This window comes from Odontesthes bonariensis, chromosome 15 (assembly GCF_027942865.1).
Source record: "Odontesthes bonariensis isolate fOdoBon6 chromosome 15, fOdoBon6.hap1, whole genome shotgun sequence".
Lineage (NCBI taxonomy): Eukaryota > Metazoa > Chordata > Actinopteri > Atheriniformes > Atherinopsidae > Odontesthes > Odontesthes bonariensis.
This window is the reverse complement of record NC_134520.1, coordinates 13,316,317-13,334,438: the sequence shown is the minus strand read 5'-3', so window position 1 is coordinate 13,334,438 and position 18,122 is coordinate 13,316,317. Positions and strand designations below refer to the sequence as shown.

Below are 18,122 nucleotides of genomic sequence, written 5' to 3'. Positions count from 1 at the left end.
ATTAATCCTAAGTCATGCTAAAACCGTGTCAAATACCTGAGAGACAACTTCCACCTGCTAGAATCTGAATAAACGGGTCTGCAGTCAGTCATTCCCGTGGCAGGACAGATTGTTCATTCACGTGTGACATACTCATATAAGCAAACTTTCATGAGGCAAACACTGAACGATGAGTTTATAACGAACAAATCCCAGCCAGCTACATAACATTTATCCGAGGCTAGCTAGCAGGACAAATAAACACAAAAAACGTCCCACCTCCAGCTATCCAGCCCACATCACCCAACACATGCCTTACCTTTATCCTCGGGCCGTTTTTCTTCCTCCGTTTTTCCGCGCCACTAATATAACTTCTTTATGATGCCATTACGGCGTTTGTCTTGTTAACTTTTCTGGCTTTTTAGGGGAATGATGGGTAGATGTCAATCATTCCCGTCACACCTGTTGGCGGCCTGCTACGCCACTCAACGTGTGACAGTGCTGTCCAACAAATGTGACTTAATAATGCCACAAAAACACCAGCCACCGTTCATCTTTGCAGTTTATTTATTTATTTATATCCTACGTTTATCTTTTTTTTTTTTTAAGAATATAAGAGATGTAATAAATACACGAGATAGCGACAGATGAATACAGGATATTTGAATTCTCCTCAGATGAGGCTGAACATGCAGCTTTGGGGCCCCCTGGTGGCTAGAGGGCCCTAAGCATCCGCCCAGTTCTCCTATAGCAAGAAACGGCCCTGAATATACAATAGTATGTGTAAAAGAAAATCCTACTTATTGCTATCACAAAATAGGATGTACATGGACTTCTTCAACAAAATATGTTAAAACATTACACATTAAAAGTGATAAAATTTGTGAAGATTCCCGAGTACCCCATCAGTAAGGAGATCTGAAGCTAGAATTTGGATTTAATGGCAGTGGTCCTTTTTTGGGGGGAAAAAAACTGTAGGAGCCAATGCGGACATGACACAAATTAGACCACAAGAGGGAGTCAGAATCAAACACATGAACTGTGAGCCCTTTTCAAATCCAATCAGCCAATCAAATAGGGCACTTTATCCTTTACGATAGACCATAAAGGGGGATTCGAATCCCCGGCTGACACCACACTGCCAGCATGTTTATAATGCAGACAGTGAAAAAAGATTTCCGCGCATAAGGAACCTAAGCTGGTGTGTTGCGGATAATGTGCAGACTGGCCCCGTTTGCACCTTGGAAGCTCCGCCCGTTAGCCGTGCGCCTCCGCAGCCCTCATTCAAAACACAACACAGCTGTTGCGAGACACACCGTGGTGCCCGGATCGTTATAGCTTAAGACGGTTAGCTCTCTGCTGTCCTCTGATGTACCCGCTGGAATACCTGGAGCGCAAAGAGGAAAACGGCACATCTCGGTGAGTTAAGGAACATTTTGAGGTCAACGTTGTTGCAGTGTGACAAATAATTAAGTAATACCCGGCCCCCAGCCGTCGAGTTAGCTAGCTAACGCATCGTTTAAGCCCCATGGACGGTATGGGTGTGTTTGTTTTTATATACAGGATGCTCCCTTATCAAAGTGAGCCAGCCTGCATCAAAAGGAGGGGACACAGAGGTCTGATAGAGACGACAGGCTCTAATGCAGAGACTGATCCTTTTTTTTTTTTTTTTTTTTATGCAATGCAGACTTTCTGTATGTGGGCGCAGTGATGCATTTGAGCCAATATTTTTTATTTTCTCCTCAACCCACGTGAAGATACGGTTGCCTTACCACACACTGAGAGGGAGCAGCGACGAGTTTGATGTCATGCCAGTCGTAAATCATGCGCTCCCTCTCCGAGCTAGTGAGTCGAGCTAGTTAGCGAGGTGCGTAACATGCTAAGATGGAAACCTTTAGAGATGAGCGGGGGACATCAGTGAGTTAGCAATTTCTCTATTTCACTTTGTTGGTAGGTGACGGAACACATTTAGGCGTCTGTCACGGAGGACAAAGAGTTTTTTTTGTAGACCCGTTTGTGCTGTTAGCCCAGCCCAGCTCCCTTAGCAGCAGCACCCACTGCAGACTCCCTAATTCGGATAGCTCATTGGCGGTGAACCCCCTGCACAGTTGCCCTCCGGGGAGTGCTTTGGGTGTGGCGTGGGTTACCCACGAACAATACCGTGTGGAGCTTTGGGTTGTCGTAGCGTGTCTTCTTCAGGCATCTGAGGCGAAGAGGGTTGGTGTTTTCAGACTGGTGAAGGGATGAAAAAGCGGGTTCTCGACCTTGCAGCCTAAAATCCTCGAGAGGAGGGAAAGTTTCACGGTTGAGCTCAGGAGAGTCCTCCCCAGTGCAGCTGGAAGGTGATTTTCAATCAAGGTAAATCGCATCACCTCAGCAACGCAACGTTTCTCTGTGTACTGTCATTAATGTGATGCGACAGCTGAGAAGAAATTCATGCCATTGATAGTATTCAGAAAATCTCTCTGTTCTCTCCGTATTTTTCTGATCTTAAACAAAGGAAACAAAAAACATCAAACAGGAACACCCATCGACTTTTTTTTTTTTTACATTGTAATTTTAGTTGTGGCAGGAGGTGTGTTAACCTCTCTGTTGTGTCAAACAGATGTTGGACGACATTGGTATAATAGGAGTCATGGGACATTTTCAGAGTTTGCTCTCCTGGAAACTTCCTACCAAACCTGCCAGCCTCTCACCTAAAGTTGATTTTCTCAGTCACTCAGAGAGTGAAGTGGCCCATTGCCGATATCTAATGGTGATATAATGTTATGAATGCAAACTGATGGATACAATGTCATAACATTACAACAGTGTGAAGATAACAAATGAGCCGGGGAAATTGTTGAGCTTAAAACTTTTGTATTGGCACAATTATTCCAGTATCATCTCCATTTGTCTTAGTCATCCATCACTCGTTTGTACGGCCAGGGGTAAGTGCAAATATAAATATTTATGGGAACTACGCTTACTTGGGTGGGCTGAAGGCAGATTCCTCTGGCTTTTCACTATTAAATTGCCTGCACACAACTCCCATTCAACACACTCTTTGTCAGCGTCTGGTGTGACGTTGCCCGCTCCTCTCGTCCCGTTTTACGAAGGACTCCAAGGAATGTTCCATATTGATATTTTGTAGGGCTGTGTTGAGCCGCTGTTCTCAACACTTAACATATGACCCCTGATGTCACTGGTTCAGACTCATGACTAGCATGCCCTTACGGTTCTGTGACATGGTGTTAGTCAGGAGAGGCTGAAACACTGTTCAAATTCAACAGCTAAATGTCTGAATGTAGCCATGTGGAGCGTCGTTCGGTTGGGTGAGCATACGATGCTGCGGTTAAAGTTTAGCATATGAAAACAAATTCTTTCCAAGTGCCGAAGGTGTTCGCAGTCCTCCAGCTATCAAAGCAAGAATCTGCGTGGAATTCCTTTTTGTTTCCACTTCTTCCAGTCGAGTCTAAACCCAGGAAAGGATGTGGATTTTTATTTTATTTTATTGTATAGCACTCCGGTTAAAGTTTGGCCTTAATGACAGTGGTCAGTGTGCTACTGAAACATCCCAAGTAGTCCAAGTATACGAGCTTAGGTTTTAATCCAATAAAATACCGTTGATTCAGTGTTCTATATTGTATCGAGCTTTGCACCGCTCTTAAGCAACCTCCAAGCTTATTTACGAATGCTGTATTTAATTATCATTGTGTATTTTTGAGCTAATCCTGTTCTTTGTCACACTTCCTTCTGTAAACAAAAACGTCATGTTGCATATCTGTTGCCTGCCAGAAACACTGCGAGCGCCTGGAGGCTTTGCTCCATTTTGCATTCGATTACATCGGCTTCTATACTCCACCTAATTGTTCGTGTCACTGGAAGAATGCAAGGCGATAATTAAGACATTAAGTCATGTTGCAGTCAGAGGAAGCCATGAACGGTATGTGCCTTTGCGGACATTGCCCAAATACAGATTTAACTCAAAATTCAAGTTAAAATCAATCGTCCCCACTCCCTTTAATGTGATTTGAGCAGCGTGCACTGCTAAGAAGCCTTCCTTTGATATCTAAACATGCCTACTCTACTTTCTGAGCCAGGCTAATCCCAGAGATGCCTCTTGTACGTGGGGCCCATCTGCTCAGGTCTGTGGTGTAACTGCTCTGTCCAAGGCCTGCAAATGTGATTAGTTAGAGATTACGTGTGTGTGTGAGTGTGAGAGAGAAATGAAACTCCCTTCTTGGAGTCAAAGCTATGTGTTTACAAGAATATGGGATGAAACACAAGGGCCTCTGCGTCATCAAGTGCAAACCCTGGTCTTTCCCAGATTATGTTTCTCTGTACCACATTAGATCATGTTCACTGCACAGTTTATGTAAGACGTTCATGGATGCCCTAATGGGTTTGGCTTAAACAACGAAGTGAAGGCTGAGCGAATAAGCAGTCGTGTTGTGGGCTATATCTGGGTGCCATACATATTCTGGAAGTGTTTTGGTCGAGCTCTTTCTCTGTGACCTCCAACCAGTGCCGCTGCTCGGTTGCCAGGGCAACTTTATGTCTGGCACATCCATTCAGCACAGATGGAACTGCGAAGTCACATGTCGTCACACGATTCTTCCGATGCCTCCCCATCCTTGGCTCTGTCACCTCGAGTGCAAAGGCAATGCTGATTGTTTGTTGACTCTCCGCTTTAGTTTTCATGTCGACTCCACAACGCCATCCAGCATCTGTTCGTATTAGCAGTGGCATCACGGCCCTCATCACCTGACCACTTGTTTTGGAACACCAGTGATAATGTTGTGTGCGATTGTGCTCTTGATAAAGAACCCGTGAGGTATTTTCTAATGTTGCAGGCGGTTGGTTGAAGTGAGTGTTGGAGACAGGAGTGTGGCTTGCACCTGATTAGCCGACTTGTGTGCATGACTGTGTGCAAATGTGTGAGGGGGAGATAAGAGACGAGCCTAATGCATGATTTGGCTTGAGAAATCTCAGTGGCAGGCACCGTGTTTCACTGTGTAGATTGAGCAACGCGACTTTGTTGTGGTACAAAGAGCAACATTTGAGGAAGTCGAGCAAAGCTGTCTCCCCTCATTGTTATGTGTTTGCCATGTGGTTCCTGCTGTGTTGTAATCACAGCTCTTGTTTAGGAGAAGTAGAGGCCACCGGGGCAGTTGGACGTGGACAGTGTTGTAGCGGAAACTGCACACAGAGGGTCAGTCTCGACTGATAGCTGGACATCTTTCACACACGCACACTTGCAAAACACATGATACGACTGGCCAAAAAGCAGCAGCAGCAGCAGCAGCAGCAGGAGGAGGAGGAGGAGGAGGAGGCCCGAAGCTTTGAGAGAATTTCAGTCTGATTTTCACCACTGATAGGAGTGGCTCAAACATGAAAGGTCACACATCTCATGGACGGCTGCACAACATTGTCTTTGCTTTTCATTTGATCTGTTGCACATTGCTCTTGTGATGTGCATAGACTTGTTCTATTTTGGTCCACCTATGTTGAATATGTTTTAGTTATAAGACCGTATGCCTCACTTTGCTCCTGGCACGTACTATATTCACTAACTGGCAAGCGTCCACTTTCCTGCTTCTTTCTCCCATTTTCTCAAGTTTTTAATGTGTGTGCTTATCATTTGGGTTGACACAGTTTCTGACTTCAAACTCTCTGACTCTTAGTATGACAGCTTTTGATGCAGTGCAGTAGGCAGATCTTGGTTATACAAATAATGTTTTGGCTGGAGGCTAAGCCCTCCTTGTAGCTCATGGTTATATGATGCTGTGTTGACCCATCTTTTGAATCGGGAGACGCATCTATCCTAACCTTATCAGCTGTAATTGCTCTTTCATTGTGACTGCTAGTCGCACTGCAGAATAGCTTTAGCTCCTTTAGTTTGGGCCATGTCGGCCTGTTGATATTTTTAACATGCAGCAGGAAACGGGGTTAGATAAACCACCCTGTTCTTTCTCTGCATGGATAAACGTTGCAGCATATCTTGAGGTAACGGGTGAACGTCTTAACACAGAATGGTTTTATCGGCGTGTTAACACCCTTGAGCCTTGTGTTTGAGGCGATTGTCATATTTCATGCACTATAGTTGCTGCTGCTGTTGAGATATCAGTCTGAAATTTTGGCTGATATGGCTTCTTTCATCAGTATGATATAGGCTCACCAGTGTTTCCCACAGATGTGAAGGCAATGTGTGTGTGTGTGGGGGCGGGGCTGTGTAAAAAATAAAAATTCTTCAAAATAATTCCTTCGTTAATAATTTCTACTTAAATGAAAATTAAGGGGGTTATTACACAGACTAAATAGACCACATGGAACCCATTTCAGAATTTTTTTTTTCCAAAATACCACCCCCCACTGTCAGAGATCTGTAATGTGACATATATATCACATTGGGAGTTAAGAACCTGGATAATTTCTCCATCAAGGAAAATGATGGGGGACGTAAGGATGTGTGACACCTGTGTCACGGTGGGTGACACAGGTGCGGCTTATCTGCAGATTTTCGCATCTTCATTTTAAACAAATTAATAACATAGCTAATTACACTGGTCGGACTGTTCAGCTGTTTCAGACTGATACCTCCGGTTTAGGCTGCTCCTCATCCTCAACACGCACGTCTCTTTTTCAATCGCGGAAAATATTTTTCAATACTCATCTGAATTCAAGCAGCAAACATTCAGTGTAAGAGTTTAAAAAACTACTTTATTTGATTCACAGCTGCTAGTGTTTTGACCTCGACAACCCAACTACTTTTTTTTTTTGTTTGTTTTTTTTAAACGGCAAACTTGCGACTAGTTAACTTTATAAAGAAGGCGTAATCGCTTGTTTGCTATGGGTCGGGACGGGACAACATTGTATTCAAAATATAAAATATTTTTATAGGACTTTTTAATGTGTGATTTTATAAAGGTGCACGTGATACCAACCTTTTGTGAATTTCGCCAGCCGTCTTCTTTCGGTTGCGCTAATCTAACGCGACGCTGAAGCTACCAAGCTTCCACTCTTCCAGGGAAGCACGGGGGGGAGGGGCTGTGTGTGTGAGTAGGCTATGCGAGAGAGACGCGTGACTGACAGAGACGGAGGGAGAGCAGGGAAAGGAAATGCAGCTTAACGAATATGAGTATTTTTTAAATGGCGTTAAAAAAAATAATAATAACGAAACGCAATATGTGGCGGCTGGTGTTTAATCTGTGGCGCACCGCCACGAATTAGTCTGTGTGGGAAACACTGCTCACTATAAATCCATGTAGAGATGATAGGTTTGATTACAGTCGTACAAATTAAAAGTTAACACCTGTTGGCTAAATTAGCATAGCTAACAAGATCTTCTTAAAATGTCCTCTGAGCGGCAGCAGAAATATTTGCTTCTATATGATAATGCCAGTAAAAGAAGGTTTCACGAAGGACCAAATACAAAGTATAAGACTTATTAGACCAACAAGATTAATGATTGTCATTAGGCTACATCTTCAAAATCTGAAGTCATTGGTTTTTATTGAAATGATGTGGTGGACAAATGTTTCTTACGGCAGCTTTAGCCAAAGTTAGGCGATTGGCGTGGACAAGATTTTAGGAATACCTTTTTTGAATTTGTTGTTGAATAAGACTAGACTGTTTTTTTTTTTTTGCTTTTTTTTTCATTTTATTTTTTTTTATACTTTACTTGATATTGTAAACACAAGGCTTGTTCCAGGTGACCATGTGAAGGGATCACAGTGTCTTTGGTAAATATTGCCATATTGGTTTGCTGGGTTTAGCGGTTGCGGCCAGTGTGCTTTCCTTGTGTTAAAGTTAAAGTCCACATGTCTGTACTGACTGTGGTTAGGCATTAATACTTGAGTCAAGTCATCACGTGCCAGTTTATTCTGACACGGCCCACACAAAGGCATTTTAATTTTCTAGATCAAAGTACTGCCAGCTTGACAGGTTTTACAAGAGGTGATCTGCCCATTTTCCGCCTCGCTGGCATCCTCTGGCCATTAGCTGCGGGAAAGCTGGGTAATTGCACATTATCTTTAACCAACAGTAAACTATCAACAATTAAATTAGGGATGTCCCAAACCAATCGCACGCATCGGATCGTGGTCCTGATAAAGGCTTTTTTTTTTATTTGTTTGTTTGTTTTTTGGGACGTGGAAAGTACGGTAATGTATCGTAACCCTAGTTGGCACATTAATACAGATGCACATTACCAAAGCCTCCCTTTCCTTAAGCCATAAACAGGTTTATACGCAATTGGTAACATACAGCTATTGTCCTCACATGAGTGAGATGATTGCAGCTCGTCAGTATTTCAGAATTGGCTGGAGATCGTGCCCGTGAGAGACGGTGGAAGACACAGTGGCTCGTTGCGGTAGATCAGATGACACCAGCCCAGACATGCTGCGTTCAGGACGGGAACATTTACCTTTTGGTATTGTATGCTAATTTCAGGGTTGTATAAATTAGTTTTTTTTTTAGTTTTTTTTTTAAGATATCCCATTTTTACTTTTGCAGCGTTGCACAAAGTGCAATAAGAGTCTTAAATTACTTAGACCAGTGTTGGGGCCCAAAAGAAAAAAAAATCTTGATTGGGGCGTTCCCAATAATTAGGTTAATCAGTATGAATCTCTAGTGCAGAGTAGTGACAACAGGCAAATTTAACCTTCTTGTCTGGGATTCGTTTCAGCGTCTGTTTGCGCTCAGCTGTCTGGGTAAAATGAGCGTTGTGATGTAGTAGTTATTTGCTCTGCAAAAACAGAACAAGGACATGTGGCTGGAGTGAATATAAACAAACGCCTCGCCCTTCCACTTCCCCTTCACATTGTCCTGATCCGCCGCTCTGCATCAGCGCAGCCAGGCGACAAGTCTTCTCTGTCTCGGAGCACAGCCTCATCCGTCAGTCTAAACCTGCGAGTGCCTTGGCTTTAGTGCAAATCCGAGAGCTGATCCTAGGCCATGTCATGGAAACTTGTGAACTTTGTCCTTAACTAAGCCAAAGACAATACATCGCATACAGACAAACATAATGCCAACCCTCTCCTTTCTCTTTTTGAGCTGTCGTCCTTTTGCTCCTTGCACACTTTCATCGCCATCAGACAGCCGGCCTCCAGTCCTTGATTTTTCTTCTTTCTCTCTCTCTCTCTCTCTCTCTCTCTCTCTCTCTCTTGTTCATGTGCACTTTGAATGTAAGGCCTTATCCTCCACACCTGTTCCAATCTTCGCCTTTCTTTGGGCCATCCAGCGCCTCTTTCATAAATGAATGGTGATGATTCACGTCTCTGGCAGATGCGTTTCTCTGTGCATTCTGAAAGAATCCATTTACACTTGTTTGACTGAGACGCGGAGTTTCCTGTCGCCTTTTGTCAGGGTTCCCACAGGTTGGGTCCAGACTTGCAGACAGAGGCTTGCATGCACATGCCTGCAATCATACACTCGACATCACCAACTGTCAATGCGAGGATTAAGTCGTTTCATGCGCTTGATTTTTCTTTTTTTAAGTCTGGAAATTCTGATTTGGTTGAAGAGGTATTTGCAATATTTATGAATACTGTTTAAACAAGCGGAAGGAAACATCAGCAATAGGTGAGTTTTTTTTTTTTTTTTTTTTTTTTTTAATTACCGAATTAGCTAAGTGGACTCACTGGGCTCGAATCCCAACGACTCAACGGGTTTATTTGATTCCGTTTGCATTTTGAAAGATAACTGAAGTGTGTAGAATCTGACAACAAGTTGTGGATCTGGTAAGGATTTAGGAAAGGAAAGGTGACTTTGCCTCTCGGGACAAAGGCTTTCCTATTTTTAGTCAACACATGAGCGTTCACAAGCACATTGATCCTCGCTGCTCCTGCTTTCTGAGAGAACAGAGGCTCGAACCTGCAGCGGCTGCATAACTTGGACACTGTCATTTTGTGCCTGAGATAACAAGACAGACGGTGCAGAAAAAAGGGTGTGAGGGGCTCATTCAGGGAGAGCAGAGAGGAGGAGGGGGGGTTGAAAAGATACAGCTGTTTGTTGAGTCTCAGCTGTTGGTCTTCCTCCATTTGATGCAGGCTTGGTTTCTCTCTCTCTCTCTCTCTCTCTCTCTCTCTCTCTCTCTCAAGCACTCATAGCACCCTATCTGGAAGAAGCACACTGTGTAACGGTCTGTCTTGTGAGAGAAACATGAAAGAATCAATCTTTTCTAGCTGTTATCTGATGGGAATCGTAACTTCTGTTCACACTGGTGAGAGAGGCAGCCATGGCCACATTAGGTAAAATCTGAGCTGCTCCCTCTGTCTTCATCTGTTGTTGTTTTTTTTTTTTTTTCTTCTCCTCTGCCATGATGTCAGATAGATTCAGATTTATTTATATGCATTCCTCACCCTGTACATCTCAAGTTGTCCCTTGATCTCTGATCCGGTGACCTCTCAGAGCAAACAGCTGTGTGGGTGTGTGTTCATGTTCCTCTTTCATGAGGTTCGGGTGACGGCTTGTATGTAGTCATTGTTGCCGGTACAGCAACTTTGATCACACAGTCTTCTTCTTCGTTTCATTGTTTCCCCCCTCTGAGTCGTTATTACCCATTTAATCAGGCCCTGAAGCTAGGGCAGGGCCATGTTGGGGGAAGTTGGGTGCGCTCGACTGTTTCTGTGTTTTGATCGTGTGAAGCTGTATGGGTTCACTGTTATCTTTGTCCTACTTAGTCAAGCAAGTTGAAAGTGATTTGAATTCTCGATCGAAATGAAAGTTCAGCTCAAGGCCTCTATTTAAAGCTGAAACATTCTGCCTCTTTGTCTTCCTGAAAGCTTCCTCGCATGCAGGACATCAGAATATGACTTTCTAGCTGGTTTCAAAGCAAACAAAGGCTGGTTACAGAGATAATGGAGTTTACTGGGGTTTTGTTTTTTTCTTATTCTTCTAAGGAATAGATGACTCAGTTGTACTTAATAAAACAGACAGGTCTTACAGCACGCCTATCTTTTCCTTAGTAGAGCAACTCCCTGGTTTTCTTTTAGATCCCCATCTACCTCGTAAAGCTACCATAAAAAGACTTTTTTTGTTTGCCTTCAAGGTTAGCGCTCGGCCAGAGAAAATGAAGAAGTGTGTCTGATTAGCTTGGATTAGCAAGTATGCGACCGGGATCGTGCGAAGTAAGTGTTTTGATGGAAAAACAGAAACAACTCAATGTCCTTTTGTACCATAGGATCAGGATTACATGTCGTTTTTTTTTTTTTTAAGAAGGTATTTTTGTAGCAGGATTTCGTTGTTGTACCCGGATTGTAGGTGTTCGTATGTGTATCTTTTCCATCTCATAATTGTGCAGTTTGTCAGGTCGCAGCGTGCAATGGTGAGTATCTCAGTCGAAAACCCTGAGGGTTCATCCGGTTTCTAGTCTTTGGGAAGGCTGTGTGTGTGTTTTTTTAGTTTTGTAGTATCAATGGGGAGATGATGGATCCACTTTTTATTGCACAAATAACTGTGTTTGTAAAGACGCCGTCACTTTGCTGGTCCCATTAAAATGCAGTGGGTTGAACACAAAGAGAACTTCAAGGTGATAATGGGACGATTGCATGAATTTAGTTGAGACGGCACAAACTGATGAAAACAACTAGACCTCAGTTATTGTAGGAAAAAAAAAACCCTGATTTATGGTAAAAGTGTTAGTTATGGTCCCCAGTCCTCACCAGCAGTTTAGATGGACTGGCCCAACAGTGGGGTTAGGCCTAAAAAAAAAAAAAAAAGTTTGGTTCCTGTTGGTTGTCAGTTGATGTCATGGGTAGGTAGGGAATTTATTTTATTTTATTTATAAATTTTTTTTTTTCCAGTGGCAGCGAGTGTTACACACACACACATTTTATATGAACAAAATATGTAGTCAATACAACCTGGACCATTGACATTGAAGACTTCTCAAGCAATATTTCATAAATAAATGTAATAGTTTAGTTAAAGTGTCACTCTGGTGTTCTGCGACTCATAGCCCTGTTGTCCAACATTACTGCCTGCTATTAGTAGGAAACATATAATCATTGTTATTTTTAGATCATTATCATAGATCTATCTATAATAGGATAATTCCAGCCAAGTTTAACCCATATCGTTTTCCTGAGGGTCTCCCAGTGTTGGGGTGACCCTTTAATCTGACCAAACCGCGGTCTAGATCTCCACAGAACGTCAGAAGTAGCCTAGTGTTTTTTTTTTCTCTCATCTGTGTAATTATAAAAAGTGTGATGATGTGATTGATTTATTTAAGAGGGTAGCACATTTTGATAGTCCAATAACACCCTGTCAAATAATGCTCCCCCTTCTCAATGCATTCATGACAATGATGGAGCAGGGTCACCTAAATAAAGACAGAAGTGTCCCAAATACAAAACTCAAATGGTGAATGACACCCCATTTGTGCATGTTAAGCTAACTGCTTGTTAATACGCTAAGTGTTTTATTACTTTGCATGTCTTCCAAAAGAGAAAATAATGAGACGCAGGGTAGCAAAACATTATGGGCGTGAAAACGAAACTTAGAAAATCGGTTCGGCGCATGCGCAAAACCACAAAGTAGCAATTCTCAACAAGTAGGAGAAATCGACTGAACACCGGCTGCTGACACAAATGAACAAGTGCACTGCTTGACTTCTTCAAGGACATTTTCGAAAGATTTCCTACCCAATCTTACAATTTTGTTTGGAGTTTTGTTTGGAGACCACGCATATATCCATCTTTCTCCCGCAACCATATTACACGCGCTACCGATCCAGTCTGCATGCAGATCTCACGTGAAGTCGTTGTTTTCACGAGAGCATGCGCTCATCCTTGTACAGGATGAAGAGGTGCTGTACAAAAACGTAATTATAGTTTGCATAAAAAAAAAATGTATTTGTGTTCTTTTTTTTTTCTTCCCCAAGCTCATAAAATAATTTGGGTCGCACGTAAATTGACAGGGTCGGTCGGAAACCGGAACCAAAAAAAATTTTTTTTTAGGCCCTAGGGATTAGGGTAAACTATTAGTGTTCGTGTTTCTTCTTTTCTCACCTCACAACCTCACCTCATTTTATTATTATTGACAGTTCAGCAACTTTGTTTAAGATATATATATATATAAAAAGCTTGCTTGGGCTGCCCTTCTATATTAAAGGAGAACCTTATTTCTGGCATAAAATACGTTCATCTACTCATAACATGATAACAGTTTGAAAGTCGGCGTCCTTCGAAAGATATTTATATCACTCGAGATCCACGTGTATCCATATAACGGGAGAGAACAGGGCATAGACAATACAGCCTCTAAATAAGGCATTATCTGTCTTAATTTCACCAATACTTTAAGCCGAATGAATGAACGCGTGTTAGCTCAGAGCTGCCATGTTGTTGTTATCCGGGGTTATCGGAGGGCTTATAGGAAGCTTTCTATACAGGCGTCTACTTAGATGACTTCATCAAAGCGCGCAGCTGGTCACACACTTGTACACAGTGCTGCTACCTGCGTGTGTGTTTTTTTTTTATTATTATTTTTTATTATTTTTGTCGCAGCAGCCTAATAAGAACACGTTGTCCTTCTGAACCTAAAGGCAGCCAATTTACTAGACTGTAGAAACTGCAACAGACTTAATCGCAGCCCCCTCAGTGAGTGGCAGAGAGAACAAGAAGCACCGCCGCTGACAAGAATGTAAATGTATGGGGGGGGGATTAAGCCATTTTGTTGCTTCTTATGTAATGTATGTTATGAAAATCTAAATGGAATTTAACTAAACATATGAATAAAACGGGAAAAGCCTTTAATAACTCATCAATGACGAACAAAGAGCAGGTCACAAAGAAAAAGAACAGGAAAAACGACAGGGAACAATTTAGTGCACGGCCCATTTAAATGAACGGAGCCACATCTGTAACTGAATAATCTCTGCACCACCAATCTGTTGAATTAGAGTACATTGGCATTAAAAATTGATCAGCACACTGTGCATGTTTTAGGCAGTGGTGCACTGCTAAGCAAGATTAGTGGCTTAGCAAGCTCTGTTGAGCTGAAAGTCAGTTTGAAGTGTCACAAAGGTGGCTCCCTTTTAACCGGTCTTAATCACCATGGTAATTTGGGCTGAACTCGTAACCTGGTCAGAGCAGTTTTTTTTTATTTTTTTTTTTTTATTTTAGTTTAGTTTTGGATTAAATGGCCTATAAAAAGGAGACAGATTTTTCGTTGATTCTTGCACTTTCAATATCCCTGAGGGAATAATAAAGTCATCTATCTATCTATCTACTGATGGCATCCCAGACGGCAGAACTGCTCTGAAACGGCGTTTAAATGTCGTCAGGTAGAATATTGAAAGCTGACGTCTGACATTGTTGAATAGCCTAACTGATGGAAAATAAGTAATTTTAAGCATTTTAGAAGTCTGCCTGTGATCAGAGCCACCATCATTGTCTCTCAGTGAAGGTTTTGGTTTTGTCCAGCCGGCTAACGCAGACAAAGCCAGAATGTGTTGAACCTGCGTCATGGTGCACCCTTTTTGCTCACATTCATCTGTTGTTTACATGTCTGAACATATATTAGTGAAAGGAATATCCTCTTTTTCTGAACATTGGAACTGTTTCTCCCGTACATCTGACATGCGCTGTTGATTTTAGCCTAAAGTAGTCTTGCTTATTCGCCATGAGATGGTATCACTGCTGATGGTTTGACTTGTGCCAATCCTCAGAGACTCATAGAGGAAGACATAGAGATCATATCGGTTTCCTCTAAACATTACTGCTCTGACTGACTGCGCTGTTGCCCTGCATTGTTAGCCTGCCCTTTCCTTGTTAATAGTCCGTGCAGGGAATGACCACAAACAACAGTTCTGCTGCCAGCATCGTACTTCCTCTGCTTCCTCTCCCTCGTCTCCCTCCTTTCCCCTTTCCCCCCCACTCATCTGTCACCACGCTGAGGTCGTTCAGGCCTCAGCAGTTGAGTTGAACTTGGGCTGTCTGCCTGCTCCCATTTGGGCTACAAATCAGGCTGCAGCCAGCACACACGGGCACAGACATACACACAAACTGTAGGCCTGGAACTGCCTACACGTGACAGCCTGCTGCTCCGAGGCCCTGCCACATGCCACTACTCCCAAGTTTGGCACCGTGGCGTCTTTCCGGTTCATTTGATGGATAAAGCATTACTGTTGTTAAAACTGTTGGTCTTTGTATTGGCTCCCGGTTGCTGTATTTTTAGCACTCTACATGAATTTCAAAGGCAGCCTCCAGCTATAGATTAAATCTGGGCAACAGGAAAGTGTTGACTGCGGGTGTTATCCTCGGACTGACAGTTGTATATGCCATGTGTCTCTGGGTGATGTGCCAGGAGAAATGACAAGGGGCAGGTTTGAACAGCATGTCTACTAAGAATGAGCTCTAATTCTCAACCTGTGATGGTCTACGTATCAAAGGAGAAGAAGACAAAAGGCGGGGGAGTGTGTATAAAGTGTGTATAAAAAGAGCAGAATTGCACCCCGAGGTGCAGGCTGCTGCGAATCAGTTTAGAATCGGTGGAATTTCACAAACAGAGCACCATTTTAAACAAAGTTTGTGTGTGTTTGTGTGCTTTCAATGATGCATCTACAGGTCTAATGGCTAATTCAAAAAAGTGTGACGTGAACCAAATTCTGGCTCAAAAACCAAATGGCGAACAAACGACGAGGTGAAGCGTGTGCTTTTAGCGCAGGCAAGTTCCTCCAATCCTGATTGGCCCAAGACCACAAAAATAAACTCAATTATTTTGATCTTAAGCTTGACCAGTGACCAGCAGATAAGGCACAGAGAAATCCAGCTTTCTCTACTGGTTATTAAACGCAGCACATGTAGAGCAACACAAGCGATCACATACTCGCATGCAAACATTTCTGGGGTGTGGATGTGTCTAAAATGGTGTTTTCTTTCAGAGGACTTATGTTTATCGATGGCTGACAATACAAATCTTAGTTGGCCAAGTCTTTGTAGGCCTGTTAATTCCACCTTACTTTTCCCCTCTCGCAGTCAAATTCACGTTCTTGCCAGTTGTCGTCTGGCTCCTTGTTCGTTAAATTAGCTTCAGCGTGCCCGTATGATCGTTATGGTCCCGAATCTTCCTCTCTGTGCTTGAAGTAGAGAAGCAAAGAGTCTAAAACAAAAAGTAAGGAGTGTTTGTTCCAAACAGCACAGCATTTTTTTCAGTGGGGTAAAATGCTGGAAGAGTCTGAACAAAGTTTTAAAGTCTGTAAATGTGGTTGGCGACAGTGTGATCGAATGATCTTTCTTTGGAGGTTGGACGTTCTTCTCGATTTGATGCTGGCATTGCAAATGCGACGTATATCAGAATAGTTTCACCCATGCCGAACAGGCATTACAGAATAAGAATCAGCCAGATGTTGGGCCAGCTGACGGACCTCGTGACAGTGTCAGGGTCTTTACATTTGAATCAAAAAGATCTTCGGTTACACATAAAGACTAAATATTAAAACATGACAGTGTTCACAATGGTTTTACAGCCTCATTATGTTTAAATTAGCCAACCTTACACATGGCTTACACATAAAATCCTAAATGATTGCATTTTCAATTAATTAGTAATTAGCCCCTTTTATGCGTGTCATGCATTCATTTCGTCAATAATGTGACTGATGGCTCGTTGGGAGGCATTATTGATGGTAACGGGCATCCATCAACCACATGGGGAACTATAAATGAGAAATAGTTCCAAACATGATTAGACGGCTTTGTCAATGTAGATAGTCTTTATCATGGTTATTATTACTCTTTAAGCTGTTTGTTTGATTTTTCAACAGTTTTATTGAAGTACACATAAAGATACTGTACTATTTTAGGTGTTTTTTGTTTGTATTGTGGCTCTAAGATTTATTAGATACTCTATATTAATCTTTTCACTCTAAAATGTAAAACAAACACAGGAAAACAATTTGAGTGTTTACACTTTGGTTTTTAGTCGTGGACTTTTTGCTGTCGGACTTCCCTCTATGGACATCCCATTGTGAAAACATTTACTTCTGCAGTCAAGCCAGTCCAAACTACCATGGAGCCGCTGCCGTCCGCTTATTGACCTTCAGAAAGGGTCTGAAAATCAGTGGCATGTTAAGTGATGGTGTGAAGGGGTTGCTGGTCATGTTCCCTCAACACTGACGCGCACATGCTGACACACACGCAACTGTCACTCCACAGAGGGGGCCACCAACCCCTGCCTGAACAGCTAACCTGCTGAGTGAAAGCGGCATGTATCGAGCTGCTGTGACACGCAGCTGTTACTGTGTGTACGCGTGGGTTACTAAAGAGTGTATGTGTGTGATCGGCCCAACCCCTCTTCGTTCCAGATCAATAGCTCTTCCCCCAGGGAGGCTTAATGAGAGCCCAGGGAAAGCTAGAACCTGCATCCAGTCTTTGATGGCATCGCATTACTGAAACACCACAAACTAGCTCTCTGGTGATTAAAGAGCCTCACGAGAGATTTAACCAAAGTTAATACTTCTTCTTCTTCTTCCTTCTTGATAATCAAGAGTGAAAAGAAAATACAAGTAGTTGCAGTGGGTCCACTTTGATATCTTAAATAAGTTCGTTAAGCCTACAGGTTTTTGCCCAAAATACTGTCTTCTTTTCACATGGCTTCCTGCCGGCTACCATTTTTATGTAGTGGAAACATAATGTGCCCATAAGACCGCTTGGACTGTGCGCGCTAAAAAAGATGATAAAGACATAGCTTAATGGGCCATCGCATCGCTCACTGCTCAGCTCAACACACTGACCCACTTTGACTCTGTGACTTTGGTGCATTTGCGGCATGCTTTTACAAATGCATCAAGCTCTCCCTCTGCAGGCATTTCCCAAAGCGTGTGTCTGAGCAGTGCGTTCATTATGCCGCGGCACAGAGAAAGGTGCGAGATGTTTTGCTGCAAAGCACGTTACAAAAAATGAAGGAATTTTTTGTTTTCAGTTCGAACGACATGTATTCTCTTCATAAGGACGTGATCTGTGCGTCTGCCATGCGGTGGGCACAGATTCAGATGGAGGCCTGCAGAGCTGCGAGGTGTCAAATGTGGTGCTACAGGCTGCGTCTGGCAGAGTCGTCACAACTGCTCTGTCCATGCTGGATGCTAAAGAAGTCTCACGCCCATGTTATGATCCTTTATTTTATTCTGGCAGATTAAGATGGGTCCATAGTCAAATGGG

At 42.7% G+C, this 18,122-nt stretch overlaps 1 protein-coding gene across 4 annotated transcripts in view; it reads left to right on the top strand.

Annotated features, from left to right (window-relative positions):
- The first annotated feature begins 1,107 nt into the window (after positions 1-1,107).
- The window catches only part of ralgps2 (Ral GEF with PH domain and SH3 binding motif 2), a 66,389-nt gene continuing 49,374 nt past the window's right edge, over positions 1,108-18,122 (top strand). For 2 of the 4 annotated variants that reach the window (XM_075485019.1, XM_075485016.1), the window contains exon 1: positions 1,108-1,398. The gene's annotated coding sequence lies outside the window, so the exon portion shown is untranslated. Of the gene's footprint in view, positions 1,399-1,653; positions 2,338-9,438; positions 9,544-18,122 lie in introns of those variants that run through there. The other 2 variants (XM_075485017.1, XM_075485018.1) reach the window with 2 other exon arrangements.